This window comes from Colobus angolensis, unplaced genomic scaffold (assembly GCF_000951035.1).
Source record: "Colobus angolensis palliatus isolate OR3802 unplaced genomic scaffold, Cang.pa_1.0 Scaffold192, whole genome shotgun sequence".
NCBI classification, from domain to species: Eukaryota; Metazoa; Chordata; class Mammalia; order Primates; family Cercopithecidae; genus Colobus; species Colobus angolensis.
In genome coordinates, this window is record NW_012115066.1 from 1,635,437 (window position 1) to 1,652,678 (window position 17,242).

A 17,242-nucleotide genomic window follows, 5' to 3' on the forward strand; every position below is an offset into this window, starting at 1 on the left:
ATTCCCTATTTAATAAATGGTGCTGGGAAAATTGGCTAGCCATAAGTAGAAAGCTGAAACTGGATCCTTTCCTTACTCCTTATATGAAGATTAATAGACATTTTTAATGAGAAGTCCTGTCATTGTTCCTTCACTATGAATCCAAACTGCCCTTCCTTTTAAATGCTAAGCAACTGGGAATTTGCATTAAGCAAATCATGTCAGGACAAAATCTTGACTGCACTTGCATCCAGGAGTTGAGTGAGTCCATTCACATGCCCTTTTTGGAAATGGAGTGATATGGTTTAGCTCTGTGTCCCCACCCAGATCTCATGTTGAATTGTAATTCTAGTGTTGGAGGAGGGGCCTGTTGGGAGGTGATTGATTCATGGGGGTGGACTTCCCCCTTGCTGTTCTCGTGATAGTGAGTTCTCATGAGATCTGGTTGTTTGAAAGTGTATAACACCTTCCCCTTTGCTTTCTCTCTTCCTCCTGCTCCCACCATGTAAACGTGCCTTCTTCTTCTTCACCTTCTGCCATGATTGAAAGTTTCCTGAGGCCTCCCCACCCATACTGCCTGTACAGCCTGCAGAACCATGAGCCAATTAAACCTCTTTTCTTTACAAATTACCCCATCTCAGGTAGTTCTTAATAGCGATGAGGAAATGAACTAATACATTAACTAACAGGTAGAAGAATGCAGGGAGAAGGGAAGTAGAGCTATTTACTGTTACTCGATGATCTAAGTGGCCGAACGCAGAGCAGCAATGCCGATAATAATAGTCGTAGTAATAGCATTTCTTCTTCAGTTATTTTGTGCCAAGCACTTTGTTAACACATAATCCTCTGAATCAGGAGCTGGCAAATGTGACCCACAACCCAAATCTGGCCCACCACTTATTTTGTAAATAAAGATTTGTTGGGACATATTCCCATTCATGTACTACTTCCCTGGCTGCTTTCATGCAGAGTTGTAGCATGAAACATATGGCCCAAAATGCCCAAAATATTTGCTGTTTGGCTCTTTCTAGAAAAATTTGCTGACTCTTTATTCTGAATGAACCGTGGAAGATGGATACTATTATTGGACCCTCTTTCCAGATTGGAAAACTGAGGACTAGAGCTATAAGGAGTTTATACTAACACCAAAAGCTAGTAAATCCTCAATCTCGGATTTGAGCTCAAAGCCCAGGCTCTAATCACTGTTTTAGCCTTGCCATCATTTTAGTGAGTGATGTCCCCTCCTTTTTCTGTTTTCTGTTACTTTTGGGGACATTGGTGCGGGGCAGTCACTGCCTTCCACCTCAAGTGATGACATCAGGCTTGGATTGAAATGTCTACTTCCTGCCTTCAGGCAGGACTGGATGTTTCTTCCCTAGGGGTTATTTGCTGCCTTGCTGCTCTCAAAATCAATCAGTTCCCTAAAGCCATGGTTCTACTTCTACTAAATGGTAGGAAATCTGTGCAGTTTTGGGGGCTGAATCCAGGGCCTCTGGAGAAACGGAGCTTTGCCAGGCAGAGCTGGCTTTGCAGAAGCTCTCCCTTTTGGAGCATGAGTTTCCAGGGTTTCAGCTCACATGACTTTGGTGTCCCTGTACCCCAACCCCCACTGTAGGGAGCCCTGGACCGTAGAGCGTGTTTTGGCATTTTGCTGTACTTCTCATCTGAGTCCAAAGCTTACCTGGGATGGATTCGCCTCTGACAGTAAATAGCCACAGACTGTGGATGGTGCTGTGGCAGATGCTCCTCTGGAGAGGGGCTCTCGGTCTGGGCACCCACTGCCTGTCTGGGCAGAACTAAAGGAGGGAGCCAGAAGAACAGTCCTCTTCTCTGTGACTTCCCAGTTTAAATTGCTTCTTCATATCTGTGGTTTTCTTTTTTTAATTTTTCTATTTCTTATTTTTTAGAGATAAGGTCTTGCTCTGTTACCCAGGCTGGAGTGTAGTGATGCGGCCACAGATCACTGCAGCATTTAATCCTCCTGCTTTACCCTACCCTGTAGCTAGGACTACAGGCATAGGCCACCACACCTGGATTTTTTTTAATTTTTTATTTATTTATTTTTTTGTAGAGACAGGGTCTTGCTATGTAGCCCAGGCTGGTCTCGAATTCCTGGTCTCAAGCAATCCTCCTGCCTGCACCTCCAAAATGCTGGGACTACAGCTATGAGCCACCACACCCAGTCACATCTGTGGTTTCTGACTGACTTTGTCATCTTAATTCTGGTGTCATGAAACATTTCAGAGTTGGGAGAAACTGCGGGCAGGAAGCAGTCAGGAATCCCCTGGACAAGGGGTCTGCCAGGAAGGGCTTGGCCCATTGGTATGAAGCCTGAGAGAGTGGGTTGGTGTTGACCCTGCTCAGAAGCCTCTTTCAAGCAAACGAATGCTGATGGAATGGTTCTGCCCTTCACAATGAGTTTCCCCTGGCCCTTCCTACCACTCAGACTGAGCTCCTCTGTCATCTCAGGGTGTGCCAGAAAGATACTCTGTTATGCACAATTCCCAAAGATAGGCAAGCCCAGGCCAGTCCTGGCTTCCATGCACCCCAGGGCTTTTTCCATGTCTAGGACCCTTTTCTATGCGTCAGCAACCCTGTCTGTAAAATGGGAAAGCAACTGGCCAGCAGCCCAGGGAGAATCCCCATTCCAGAGAGCCTTGGTCCCAGTAGACAGGCGTGGGGCGTGGCAGCACTGATAGCAGGGAAATTCTACCTCTCAGAGAAAGGGCTGGGGGAGCGTTCTGCAGATAGTCTCTCAATAGGCCTTATATCTTGACTAAATTGCATGTTGGAATTTAATTTGGAATCCCTGCTGTTTCCTTGATGAACGCAAACCACACTGCAATTAGAGTGATGAAGCGGGCTGCTGCCACGTCTGACAAGGGTGATCTGTTTGAGCAGGGAGGGAGGGGACAGGCAGTTGGCAGGTGGCTGGTGGACTCATGCTGGGCATATTCTCAGCATCTCTCCCACTAGACAGAGGCCCTCAGGGGAGAGAAAGGAGTTCAGAGGACAGAGGTTGTGTGCTCTAACAGCTCACAGGGCAGAGTGGAGGGGAGAGTTTCAGGGGACTTTCTTGGATTGTGCTCCATGGCTTATCCACTGCAGTGTCCTGGGCCCACATGACCCCAAGTACAGCAGATTAAGCTCATGACTTCGGTCTCAGAATCTCGCCTCTTCCACCATCCCACTATGGAAGGAAATAAACTTTTATTGAGCACTTCCTATGTGCCAGGCACTGGGCTAGGTGCCCTAAAGGCATTATCTCATTTAATCCACCCAACCACCTCATGAGATGGGTGCTCTTATCATCTCCATTTTACAGATGTAAAACCTGTGAGCCAAGAGGTTAAATAACTTGCACACAAGGTCACAGAGCTCATAAGTGATGGCAGTAGGTAGGATCTCAGCCCGATGGTCTGGGTCCAAGTTCCCTTTCCACCTTACCCATGCATCTGCCAAGGCCCTAGCCTTCCAGAGACTGAGCAGGTCTCTCCCTAATCATCTGCTACTTCCTCCAAAGGATTCTTGCTCCTGCTATCTGCACATCCCCATACTGGCTCATTGAAAGGGGGATTTGCTCCCTTCCCACCCTCCTCACTGCTTCTTCCCTGCTGGAGGAGGAGTAGCTTATCTGATGCATTCATGTAGGAGAGTTGCCCATTCATGGGACCATATGAAACAGGTGCGCTGAGCATACCCGCCCTCCCGGTCTCTGGGTGGAAAGCAGACTCTGCAGAGTCCACTGCTGGAAGCCTGAGCCGGTTGTTTGCTCTCTGACACCAGCTCTTCTATCTGGGGCTAGATCAAATGCTCAGTGTGGCCGTTTCTGCAGAGAGATCGCAGATAGAGGTAGAAGAAAAGCTTCATTTGGCCTCAGTCTTGGTTGCATACTCTTGAACCTGACTTTTGAGCCCCATTTTGTTCAGTTCTCTGTATTGATACATTATAGGCCAGAATTCCGGAAAGGAAGAAAGAGGCTATTGCTTCAAACCTAACCCCCAACTTACAGGCACTGGAGCTGGGTACCCTTGCTCCCAGGCTGGGGCGCTGCAGTAGAGGAAACTTTTCCAGAAACTGCCACAGAGCACCCAGGCAAAGGATATTTCCTCCTGAGCTCCCAACACAATCTTCTTCCTGATACTGCACATCCAAACCATCAGAGAGGAGATGCAAGAAGAGCCAGAGACTCCCAGAATCAGACACAGGGGAAGAACAGCAGCAATTGCACTGGAAAGTTTACATATGGACAGTGGGCCCTGGAGCAGTAGAACAAGTATGGACCTCATAGGCAGTGAACCTGAATTTCGATCCCGGCTCTACTCCTAGCTTGCTGTGTGGTCCTTTTGGGCTTAACTTCCACGTGGGTAAAGTAAGAATATTAAGTAACTGCTAAGTCATTATGCTACTGTGATTCTAATGTGATTAACGGACATGTGAAAGCCAAGGACAATAGGTCAAGAGATCCTGAGTACTCGTGGTGACCCCCCGCTGAAAACAAGTGGCAAATATACCTCAGGCCTCTGATTCCACCATTCATTCTGCAAACATGTAGTAGGGGTCTGCGGTGTGTGGCTTGTGCCGGGAGGTAAGAATTCATTACAGAACAAGAACGTTCTTCGTCTCACGGATCACCATCAAAGACAGGGAAGGACAGTGCCACAAGGGCATAAGCACAGAGGGGCTGACTGCAGGCCAATCTCAGCATCTCCTGATGTCACTGCGGTGATTAGGCTATAGGTTTGGCTGTTTGACTGAGACCAAAACTAGACTTGCTCAAACAAGATAGATGTCTGTTTCTGCCCCACCTAGCAGTTCAAACACAAGGCGTCCATGGCTGTTATGATGGCTTCAGGATATCAGGGACTGGATTCCTTCCATCCTGAGTCTCTGCCATCCTTGTGTGTTGCCCTTGTTCCCTTGTCTGACGATGGCCCACCACCATAGCCATTGTCCAGCCAGCAGGAGAGGGGGGAGGAGAAAAGGGTGGTGCAGCTCAGAAGTTGCACACCTCCCTTCTGCTCATGTTCTATCAACCAGAGCTTAGCTGTATGTCCATATCTAGTTGGTAACGACATTGGGAAGGGTGGGTTTCTGGGGGCAGCCATGTGGAGTGCCTAGCTAAAGACCAAGGATTCTCTTACTGTGTAAGGGAGAGCAGGAAACAGAAAACAAGCCATCACTGCCAGACTTGTTTTCCCCTTCTTTTAAACCATGACTAAATGAAATATAACAGACTTAGCCCATCACGTGTCAAGTGCTATCGTATTCCAAGAAGACAGAGTCCACACCCTCAGAGCATGTAGGTTGGTTGGAAACCAGAGAACGTAGGACTGTGGGACTGTCTGCAGTGGCTTTGTAGTAGGGAACAAATCAGAAAAGCAGCCACTGTAGGTCTTTTAAACAGAGGACAATTGGTTATTCAGGGAATGGAAGAACTGATAAACTGAACAACCCAGAGATTAGAAACTGCAGGAAGTCATTTCACTCCCAGGCTGCAGGGACCAAGGGAAGAGCCAAAATCATGGTGGTTGATGCCCAGTGGACCCTGGGACCACAGAAGGAAGAACTGTCCAGCAGGAACTGGAGCCAACAAGGAAATACAGTTAGAGCTGAGGCTGCCACTTGAGGCAGAGCAAAAAATGAAGAAATATTCTGGCTTCTCTCTTCTTCCCACCTTCTGTCAGTGCTGCCCATTGGCCAAATTTAGCTGGACGCCAGCTGGAAAGAGATTCTTGAAAGTGTAGTTTTCTGCAGTGTGGAGCAGAGCAGAGAGGAGGGAACGGCTGGCGGGTGGATCTGAGTACAAACAGGCTAGCACAGGCCAGCACAAGGTCAGAAATACCCAAGGGACAGACCTTAGAGTATATTATTGGAAAATTGTATTTTCTCTAGTCTAGCACTAATTAATATAACAGAGTATGCTTTGATTTTTATAATAAGATAAAAGCTGGATCCTTGATTTTAGAAAAGGATAGAGCACATTTGAAAGTAGAAGACCCATGTATTAGTTTCCTATTGTTGTTGAAACAAATTATCATCAACATAGTGGCTGAAAATGACACAAACGTATTACCTTACAGTTCTGGAGGTCAGAAGTACAAAATGGGTTTTACAGGGATAAAATCAAGATGTTGGCAAAACTGCATCTCTTCTCAAGGGTCCTATAGGTAATCCATTCCTTGCCTTTTCCAGTTTCTACATACTGCCACATTCTTTGTCTCATGGCCAACCTCCAACCTCTGCTTCTGCGGTCACAGGTTCTTCTCCCACTTTCCCATGTCCCTCCTACAAAGACACTTGTGATTACATTGGGCCCATCCAGATAACCCAGAATAATCTCTCCATCACAGGATTCTTAACTTGATCATATCTGCAAAATCCCTTTTATGATGTAAGGTAACATGTTACTTAGGGTGAGGATTGGGATGTAGACATCTTTGGGGAGGCCATTATTCTGCCTACTACAACCCTCATTTCGTTTTCTTCCTAGATCTGAATCTAGGCCCCCAAAGATTATCAGCATGCAGAAGTAATTACAGTCAAGTTTCTTCAGGCCCTTGGTAGGTCTCCTGTAGGTACTCTGCGGACCATGGCTGCCCTTTGAAGGCTCACACACAATATGTCTTTGGAGGATGGGCAGAGGGAGTTCAGTCAATACTGGCTTCCTTCCTGGTCGAGCGGCATTGGATCAGTTAGGAATACTTTGGGCTGCAAGATACTAACACATCTGACTCAAATATGGTTTGTCAGTTGTTGTTTCGTTTTTCTTAATAGCAAAAGTCTATAGGTGGCTGCTGGCCTTGGTTCAGTGGGTCAGTGATTTCAGGGCTGGCATCTCTGGGAGTCACTTTCAAGTTCCCTAATGCTTTTACCTCACTCACTGGATGTCTGCCCCAGCTCTAGGCATAATGCTTTTGCTTCATTCACTGGATGGCTGCCCCAGATCCAGGCATCATGTCCAAAGTCAAGTCAAGAAAGATGGAAGAGATGGAAACAATAACTATGTCCCTGTTGTCAGGAAAGCAAGCTCTTTCTGATCCCCCAGCAGACTTCCACTTACATGTCATTGGCCCAAACAGTCATGTCACCATCTTTAGCAGCAAGGGAGGCTGGAAAAGCAAGTATTTGACATTTCCAGCCTCTATAGTGAAGTTGGGTGAGGGGGGAGGAGGTTAGGTATTGAATTAATCAAACAGAAGAATCTGTCACCACTACTTTTCTTGGATTTACTTGGTTCCTCCCATTGAATGTATAGATGAAATATAGTTATTTTGGGCTGATTATGCCTATCAGCAACTTTTATCTCACCATTCCTCTTCTAACTCTCATCAAAGTCAGCTCTTTGGAAAAGCTCATGACCTCTCTGTCCATCCTTGTTGACTCTAGGGTCCTGGCAGGCTAGTGCTGGGACCTGGGGAGTTTGCTAGAGACCCACAGCATGGATGACCATGTTTGCTGCTGATGATGACAGTCTCAAAAATAAGTATGAAATGAGTTCTATTATTGTTTCCATTTTACAGAGGAGGAGACTGAGGCTCGGGAAAGTTTAATGACCTTTCTCAAAGTGCCACCTCTACTAACAGCATAAGTTGTTGGTTACTATGATATACCTCCTTCTGGAATTCACTTTCTAGGAAGAAAGGACCAAAGGCAGAAAGTCTCTATTACTACAAAGCCAGGGCAAGAATGTTGCAAGATTAATGATCCAAGTGATAGCTCCAGTGTCCAAAATTTGTTGCATGTACAGCATCAGTAGAGTTGGAATGTGATCTGAAGATGCAATGAGCATACCACACGTTTAGCCTTGTCCCACAGTTCATTAATCACCCTCAATTCAAAAGCATTTATCATGATTAGATCCAGCTCAGCCCCCATGGTAAGAGTTTTTTTACTTTTTTTTTTCTTTTTTTAATATATGCACTTTAAGTTCTAGGGTACATGTGCACAACAGTTCTGATTCTGTTCAGATATTCACTCCCCACATACATATGTATACATGTGCCATGTTGGTGTGCTGCACCCATTAACTCGTCATTTACATTACGTATATCTCCTAATACTATCCCTCCCCTCCCCACCCCACAACAGGCACCACTGTGTGATGTTCCCCACCCTGTGTCCAAGTGTTCTCATTGTTCAGTTCCCACCTATGAGTGAGAACATGCAGTATTTGGTTTTCTGTCCTTGTGATAGTTTGCTGAGAATGATGGTTTCCAGCTTCATCCATGTCCCTACAAAGAACATGAACTCATCCTTTTATATGGCTGCATAGTATTCCATGTGTATATGTGCCACATTTTCTTAATCCAGTCTATCAATGATGGACATTTGGGTTGGTTCCAAGTCTTTGCTATTGTGAATAGTGCTGCAATAAGCATATGTGTTCATGTGTCTTTATACCAGCATGATTTATAATCCTTTGGATATATATGCAGTAATGGGATGGCTGGATCAAATGGTATTTCTAGTTCTAGATCCTTGAGGAATCTCCACATTGTCTTCCACAATGGTTGAACTAGTTTACAGTCCCACCAACAGTGTAAAAGCGTTCCTATTTCTCCACATCCTCTCCAGCACCTGTTGTTTCCTGACTTTTTAATGATCACCATTCTAACTGGTGTGAGATGGTATCTCACTGTGGTTTTGATTTGCATTTCTCTGATGGCTAGTGATGATGAGCATTTTTTCATGTGTCTGTTGGCTGCATAAATGTCTTCAAAGCTGGAGGCATCAAGCTACCTGACTTCAAACTATACTACAAGGCTACAGTAACCAAAACAGCATGGTACTGGTACCAAAACAGACATATAGACCAATGCAACAGAACAGAGCCTTCAGAAATAATACCACACATCTACAACCATCTGATCTTTGACAAACCTCACAAAAACAAGAAATGGGGAAAGGATTCCCTATTCAATAAATGGTGCTGGGAAAACTGGCTAGCCATATGTAGAAAGCTGAAACTGGATCCCTTCCTTACACCTATATAAAAACGAATTCAAGATGGATTAAAGACTTAAATGTTAGACCTAAAACCATAAAAACCCTAGAAGAAAACCTAGGCAATATCATTCAGGACATAGGCATGGGCAAGGACTTAATGACTAAAACACCAAAAGCAATGGCAACACAAACGAAAATTGACAAATTAAACTAATTAAACTAAAGAGCTTCTGCACAACAAAAGAAACTACCATCACAGTGAACAGGCAACCTCCAGAATGGGAGAAAATTTTTACAATCTACTCATCTGACAAAGGACTAATATCCAGAATCTACAAAGGACTTGAACAAATTTACAAGAAAAAAATCAAATAACTTCATCAAAAAGTGGGCAAAGGATGTGAACAGACACTTCTCAAAAGAGTTTTTTTTAAAATAATGCAAATAGCAAACCTTATCTTCCCTGTCTGTGGCTTCTACAGTTCAGGGTCTGGAGGTCAAGCTCCCTAATTCATTTAGCAAATATTTATTGAGCACCTACTGTGTGCTAGGCACTGATCTAGATGCTGAAAATCCAGCAAGAATAAAATACATCAAAATCCCTGTCCTCATGGTACCTATATGTCTCCTCCAGTGAAGAGAAATGCAATAAGCGAAATAAATAGGTGAAATATAACGATTGTTACATGGTGTTCCCATAATCCTAGGAAATAATTGATTGTTCCATAATCAAGATTACAAGTTTCCATCACTTTGTTTTAAACCTATCTAATTCATCAAAGATAGTCCTATACTCTTTGTGTCAAAGAAAAGCTAATTTTACAACTTGGACAAGTTGATGAGTGGTAACTCACTTCAATGATCAAAACTCTGAAAGCCAACCAATCCACAGCAGCTTCATGATGTGGAAATAAACCAATTCCTGGTGGACTCGCTTATGTGAACATCCTTCTGAGGCTGATATCAACCCACCCCTGCCTCTAAAAGCAACAAAACCTGAAACACTCTTCCCGACAACTCTATAAAAGACTGGCAGTTTGCCTTGGTTGGAGAAATGTTCCTGACTACAATGGGTATTCCTTACTTAAGAAAGATATTCAGATTTTAAGTGGTGGTCTCTTCCTTTGATAAATCTGGAGGTCCCAATGAGATTGTGTTGAAAATGCCTAGTTAGCAGAATTCCATGGCACTCAACAACAGATGCTTTGAGCCCAGGTCCTCTGTGCCCTAATTGTACTTACTTTGTGGATTTTCCTCATGTGTTTCATTAAAATGTCTTTGCTAATTTTATTTTGTTATCCTAGATTTCATAACAAAATAGTTCTTTGTACAAGAAAATGAGATCTCAGTCTTTTTATATAATTAGCACTTCTTTGGAAATGCATCATTTGGTGAATATTTTTGCCTTTAATCTGCTTATTCTTTTCCTGCTTGCTTTGCTTTTGTTTTTATTTGACTATTTGTACAAAGTCTCATCTTGTGCAGCTCTGATTTGATCTGCACTGTCTTGTGTCTGTTAAATGCATGAGAGAGTGCTCCACAAGGCTAGCTGGAGGCATGGGCTTCAATCCCATCCAAGCTAGCCCTGAGGACTGCAAGTCAGAGATTCAGGAGATAAACAATTAATTCATGCAAAAGTGATGGATCAGATTTTGCTCTCAATCCCTTTCCAAATTTTGTGAGGATGTTCCCTGTCTTAACAACTTGTAAAGGAAGGTAATTTTGTTCAGTCTATCCCAAGGTCAACAATTGTTGCATCATTGGTTGTGTGACCTCTTCCTAGATTCTGCTTGGTTGGTTGAAACACTCTTTACAAGTACACACACTTTTGACTAACTATGGTGGTCCCTTTGTCATGAGATTGGCTAGGTCAAAGCCCCAACCTTTTCCTAAGAGAACTCCTGCTTTTTGTACGAATTTACTTTTAACTTGGTAAGTGACAAAACAAAATTGTTTTACTTAGTGTATTAGCTTGCTAGGGTTGCCATGCCAAAGTACCACAGACCAAGTGGTTTAAACAACAGAAATTGATTTTCTTGAAATTCTGGAGGCTAGAAGTTTGAGATCAAAGTATCAGCAGGATTGGTTTCTCCCTGTTGTCATATGGGTCTTCTCTCTGTGTCTTTCTGTGTCCTAATTGCTCCTCTTCTCCTCCTCCTCTTGTTCCTTCTCCTCCTTCTTGTTCCTTCTCCCTCTACTCCTCCTCCTCCTCCCTCTCCTCCTTCTCCTCCTCCTCCTTCTTCTTCTTCTTTCTTTTTTCTTCTTCTTCTTTCTTCTTTCTTCTTTTTTCTTCTTCTTGATAGGTCTTGCTCTGTTGCCCAGGCTGGAGTACAGCGATGTGATCATAGCTCACTGTGGCCCCAAGCCATCCTCCTACCTCAGCCTCCCTAGTAGCTGGGACTAAGGGCATGCACCACCATACCCAGGTAATTTTTATTTATTTTTTTTAGAGATGAGGTCTTGCTATGTTGCCCAGGCTGGTCTTGAGCGTCTGGCCTCAAGCCATTCTCCTGCTTCAGTCTCCTGAGAAGCTGAAATTACAGACTTGAGCCACAGCACCTGGCTCTAATCCTCTCTTGTCCCAAGGATGCCAGTCAAATTGGATTAGGGCTCACCCTAACTACCTCTGTGACAACTCTATCTCCAATTACAGTCAGATTCTGAAATACTGGGGATTAGGACTTCAACATATGAATCTCAGAGAGACAAAGTTCAGCCCCTGACACTGAGAACTGATCATTTTGGGGAAATTGTGACATGTCAAAATTAAGAAATTAATACATTTCACAATAGCTCTGGAAAATGCTGAGAAAAACATATTCAAAGTTCAGTAGTCAGCTTTTTTGATGGATGGACTAAGGACTCAAAACAAAGTATTGACATGGACAGAACCTGTCACAAAAGTTCTACTTAGCTCCCGCTTAGACTCAGAACTCTCTCCTCTGTGCTCTGCTCTCTTTCTTTGCTCATCACCACCGCTTACATTCCTCTATTTCTTCTGCTCTCTCTCCTGAGCTTCTAAGGAAGTTTGTCTCAGGAAAAGAACAATTACATTGCAAAACAGCCCCTGAAAACTACTAGACCAGAAGGCGTATCTATAGAAGCTGAATTTTAACCACGGTCTACAGCTAAACTGAGGGATATAATTAAAGTATTTTTGTAAACCTCAGGAAGGAAGGCAGAAATTTGCTGCAGAGTTCAGGGTTTTTTTTACACTGATTGTCCCCAGCAATCAGATATATACCAACTAGTCTACTGCATTGTCAGGCCCTCTGGTGAGGGAAAAATGTTAAAAGTAGCAGTGTAGGAGAGATAAAGAGAGAAACTAAATAACTCAGCTATGCCATAATTTTTTAAATGGCCCTGAGAGCACAAGGAAACAGGAAAGTTGTTAAAATAAGGCCATGTCAGAAGGCTTTTCCTAAAAGGCAGTGGTGTGCTGGTAAATATTTAACCACCCGCTCTTTGGGGTTGGGGGAGTAGGGGAGAGCTATGAATCGTAACATTTGCAGATTTCCATGGTGTAAATACTCCCACCTTAGCCAGTTTCAAGCTAATCACAAGATATGACCTAATGCAGCATGTGCTACAGAAGTTCCCAAGAGTCAGTGCAAGCCAGTGCCAGCACACCATGGCTTCAAGGTAGCTTGGACAAAGATTTGAATTTGCAAAGAAAACAAGAATGAATCAACAGATGCCAAGAACCTTTCATAACAGTATTCTGGAGTGAACCCACAGCTGAAGTCAAGAGGGAGTCATCCTCTCTCTTTTTTAATGTCTTCTGACCTAAAATAGGAGAATAGGAAAAAATATGTTTGTAAGAAAAGCTGCCAGTGTAGAAAAGTTTCAACATGTAGCCTAATAGAAATCAATAAGCTAGAAATGGAAGTAAACATCTGAGTTTCTGATTTAAACAACTGACTCAGGGATCAAAACATGCCTTCTGTGCTCAGAATTCAGAACTTTTTGAGAGGATTACCTGTGGAGGTTGCACGCAGAAGAACCATTGGAGGAATGAATGGCCCATAGTTGTGTAGAAACTGAAAAAGAACTATCTGAAATCTGTCCAGTGATGCCTCACAGAGAGACATTAGCACCCAACAATTCCTAGTTTTCCTCTTCTAAACTCCATGCACCAATAGACATCGTGTGTTTTACCTGCCCAGGGTCTCTACCTCTGGAGTCAAAACCCATTTATCATGTGCTTTAAGTGAAGCTGACCCCAGCTCCTTCACCTTCCCCTAGTCTAGCAGGTGACTCAGAGATGGCTGGTTGGGAACTCCAGCCCCTTGGTTCAATGATGGGCAAGTGGCCCAACCTGGGTCAATCAGAGTCCTCCTTGATCTGCAGGATTTTCAGGAAAGATGGTATCTGTTCAATAGAGTTGGTAAGCTAGTGAGCAGGCATCCACTTCTCTCTTAATCCTGGGCTTGCCACTGGGGCAGCTCAGCTATGTTTTGCCCCTGCTTCTATTCCTCCTGCATTCCTGACCATCCTTCTCCCTCTTCTCTGTACCTCCCTCATAGCTGTTACTTTCTCATGATCCCCAATGGCCTACTTAGTTCATGGCCTTCCCAGTTCTTGCCTATCGCTTTTGCACTTTGCATCTTTACACCTCTGCCTATCTACCCTGTGAAGACAGGGGCCATGCCTGTTTTGTGTACTATTTTATACCCAGTGCCTGGAATTCTTTTGAATAAGTGAATGATCTTTGTCTTTCTCTGAGTTTTCCATTCAAACTTGCCAAGAAATGGGTTCTGATGGAGTTGAGCCCCCCACCCCACTGGGGCTGTCTTTGGTCAGGTATTCTACTCTTGTCCAATCCATTATAGCGAGTGTCATTATGGCCACCTTGTATAAGGAACTCTCTGTGGGTAATGGAAGGTTTCCAGAAAGACGAATGTATAGCTCGCAGAAAAAGCCTGTTCAGCCTAAAAAGTTACAGGAGGCAGATTCTGACATGACCCCATTGATCTCCACCTCCTGATATTCCTACCCTTTTGTAATCCCCTTCCCTGAGCATGGACTGGACCTACTGACTTGCTTCTAACCAATAGAATAAGGCAAAAGTGATGAGATGTCACTTCCATGATTAGGTTAGAAAACACTGACTTATCTTTTTCTTCTTATATGTTTGTCCTGATGGACAGGCCAATCTGTCATGGAACTATGGGTGACCTCCAACCAACAGCTGGAAACTGAATCCTACTAATGTATGCTTGGAAGTGTACCCTTCCCAGCAAAGCCTTCAGATGAGACCACAGCCCCAGTAACACATTGATTTTAGTCTTGTGAGAAACCTTAAGGCAGAGTACCCAGCTAAACTGTGCCTGAGTTTTTGATTTACATTAACTGAGAGAAAATAAATGCTGTTTGTTATGCAGTAGTAGATAACTATATACAAGCCAAGTGATATCTCATCCCACTATCATGTCTACGATTATTTCTTAAAGTACTATTCCCTTTTAAATTCAGGGCAGTCATCCTGGGCTGGGCATTTGGACTGACAGAGTCAACTCTTTCTTAGAACTCTGTTGTATTTCAAGGACCAGAGGCAGGGAGATGCCTAAATAAACATTCACAGAAGACATCCACAACTCAGGCCTGTAACTAAGGAGGAGACTACAACTCACCAAATCTTTGACTTCTAGTGCCCTGTAGTGCCAGTGCTGGGAGCTGAGGCTCTGTCTCCTGGGGAGTGGGTAACCAACCCTCTGAAAAGTGGCCTGAGGCCAAGAGACACCAGTAACAGCAAGAAGATGGCTTGCATTGGGGCTGAATTCTTCTCTTTCATTTCTGGAGAAAGGTTTATATTTTGGCCTGGGATGGCCACTGGGTTCCCACATTCTGCTCTGAGCCTCTGAAACAAACCTGAGCTGTCTAGGCTAGAAGCCCTTGGCTGCCCTCCCTGATATCTCTCTGTTGCATTCCAGGCTCCTAACCTTGCTAAAGTGCCCTCTGTCCAGAGAGCCCAGGATTCATGACTCCAGAGCCTCTCAGCCAGAGCCAAGACACAGGACTGCCCAGCAGAAGATGGGGCAAAGGCAAAGCCTCTTCTCAGTCTTCCCCAGACTAGCTGCCTCCTTGGGTTAAACACCCAGCTGAGGCCTAAACCAGAAGAAAAACAAAGCATCCCTATTGAAAGAGTACCTCTATCATTTCCATCCAATAGATGAGGTGACTTCTCAGAGAGTAGCTGGGAAACCAAAGACAAAAGAGACAAAGAGCCTGATGTCCTCATCTTCCCACAGGCTGCTGGGTGGGTGGGTCACAGGGTGGGTTGGGAGCTGCCTCTGCGTCTTTGCAGCCCCAGCCTTGGGAAAGGCATAGAAGATCCCTCCTCCAGGGCACTTTTAGTTTGAGGCCCTTCCCCTCTCTTTACTTCTGTGTTGCAGGCCAACAAGTTTACCTGGGTGAGCAGAGCCAATGTGCCCTGGTGGGGCTGCAGAATCTGCCATCATATCACCCTTGTGTGATACAGGAGTCCCAGGGTGGGTTTCTGGCCGTCTCAGAAGGCCAACTTTGTAGCAAAGCAGTCCTGAATGACTTCAAGTAAATGCTCTGGGGGCAACTTTGTGCAGTGAGAACAGAGGCACGAGAGTCAGATAAGCCCAGGACTAAATATATCCCAAGCCACCTGCAGGGTGCCCTTGGGTAAATTACTCATACCCTGGCCCCCTCAAGCCTCAGTTTCCCCATCTGTAAATGTGCGATAATTTATTCACACTGCACCAGTGCCCTACCTTGTAGAATTAAACAGGGTTGGGACTAGGATGAGGTGAGGGAGACACTTGTCTTGGGCACAAAATTTAAGGGGATGCCAGAAAGCTCAGTAGCCAACATAAATACTATTTTAATGCAATATTTTTAAAAATCAAAATTAATGCAAAAAAATCCATGATCAACAAAATGTCACAATTCTAAACAAAGAGGATCTATTCAATAAGTGACTGTGAACATTACGCTCATAAACTTTGTGAGATGCTTTCCAGGAGGCTGCAAGTATGGATTGTAGCTGCATGAAGAGCCCCATCAGGCCTGCTCAGGCCCAAGTTCAAGTGCACCGTGCTGGCTTGCACTGTGTAGTGCAATGGTTGGTCGTATAGGCTTGGGGGTCCAGTAGACCCAGGCCTGAAAACTGACTTCACTACTTATCCTTTTTGTGACCTTGGATGCTTTATTTTGTCACTCTAAGCCTCAGTTTCCTTATGTGTAAATTAGGGATAATAATAGCACTATCTCCACCAAAAGGTTGTTGTAATGCAGGATGCCTGACCCATAGCAAGGGCTTCGTCATACTGGTTGTCATTTTGGTATCATTTAACATACATCAGAATCAACATGAAAAATTCCCTTGGTTGGGCAGAGGATAAAACAGGCCGGCATTTTGTGGCTGTCTGCTCGCTGCCTTTGTGAGTCCTCCCGATAAGCTGCATCTGCCTGGCTTTCTTGTTAATCAAATACACAGCTGGCTTGGGAGCTGCTTGCCTGGAGCTGCCTTTGCTACTGTGTCTGCTGCCATCTGGATATCAGAGGGATCACAGAGAAGAGGCTGGGTGTCAAGGCAGGAACAGCTGGGGCAGAGGGCAGAGAGAGTCCTGGGCTGCGATCTGTTTGCTGCATGCTTGTTTGAGATGCATGGTGCTTGGCAAGGAACAAAATACCATCCCTGGGGTTCAGCCAACCACTCTCTGCCTTCCTCCTTGGCATGCAGAGAGCATGGGGCTCTGGTCTGGTTTTGACCAGCGATCTGCTCTGATAGCTGACTTGTCCAGTTTGAGGAGAGCTAGGGGTGCAAGTGACCCCAACAGGACAAAAGAGGACACTTTCCAATTTATTTTGGGCAGGCTTTTTCATTCTGATGCTTCTATCATCAGATGCAAGAAGAAAGGTTTTGAATCAGAGTTACGTGTAGGTGACAGTATGAATTTGTTCACTTAGTAAACCACAGACCTGTGCTAGGTACCAGAAGAACTAACTGATGGGGTGGAGAAGCAGCACAATAACAGAGCACAGGGTTCGTAAACTTTAACGTGTATCAGAATCATCGCGAGGGCTCATTAAAAACCAGAGTTCTGATTCAATAGGTCTGGGGAGGGACCCAAGAATTCACATTTCTAACAAGCTCCCAGGTGCTGCTGCTGCTGGTGGTCTGAGTACGACTGACATTAGATATGTGCTGTGTAGTTAGACTGCCTGGGTTTGAGTTGAGACCAACTCAGGTACTTACTGGCTATGGGGGGCCTTTGGCAGCTTAATCTCTCTGTGAATCGGTTTCCTTATCTGTAAAATAAGGATGAAAATAATAGCATCT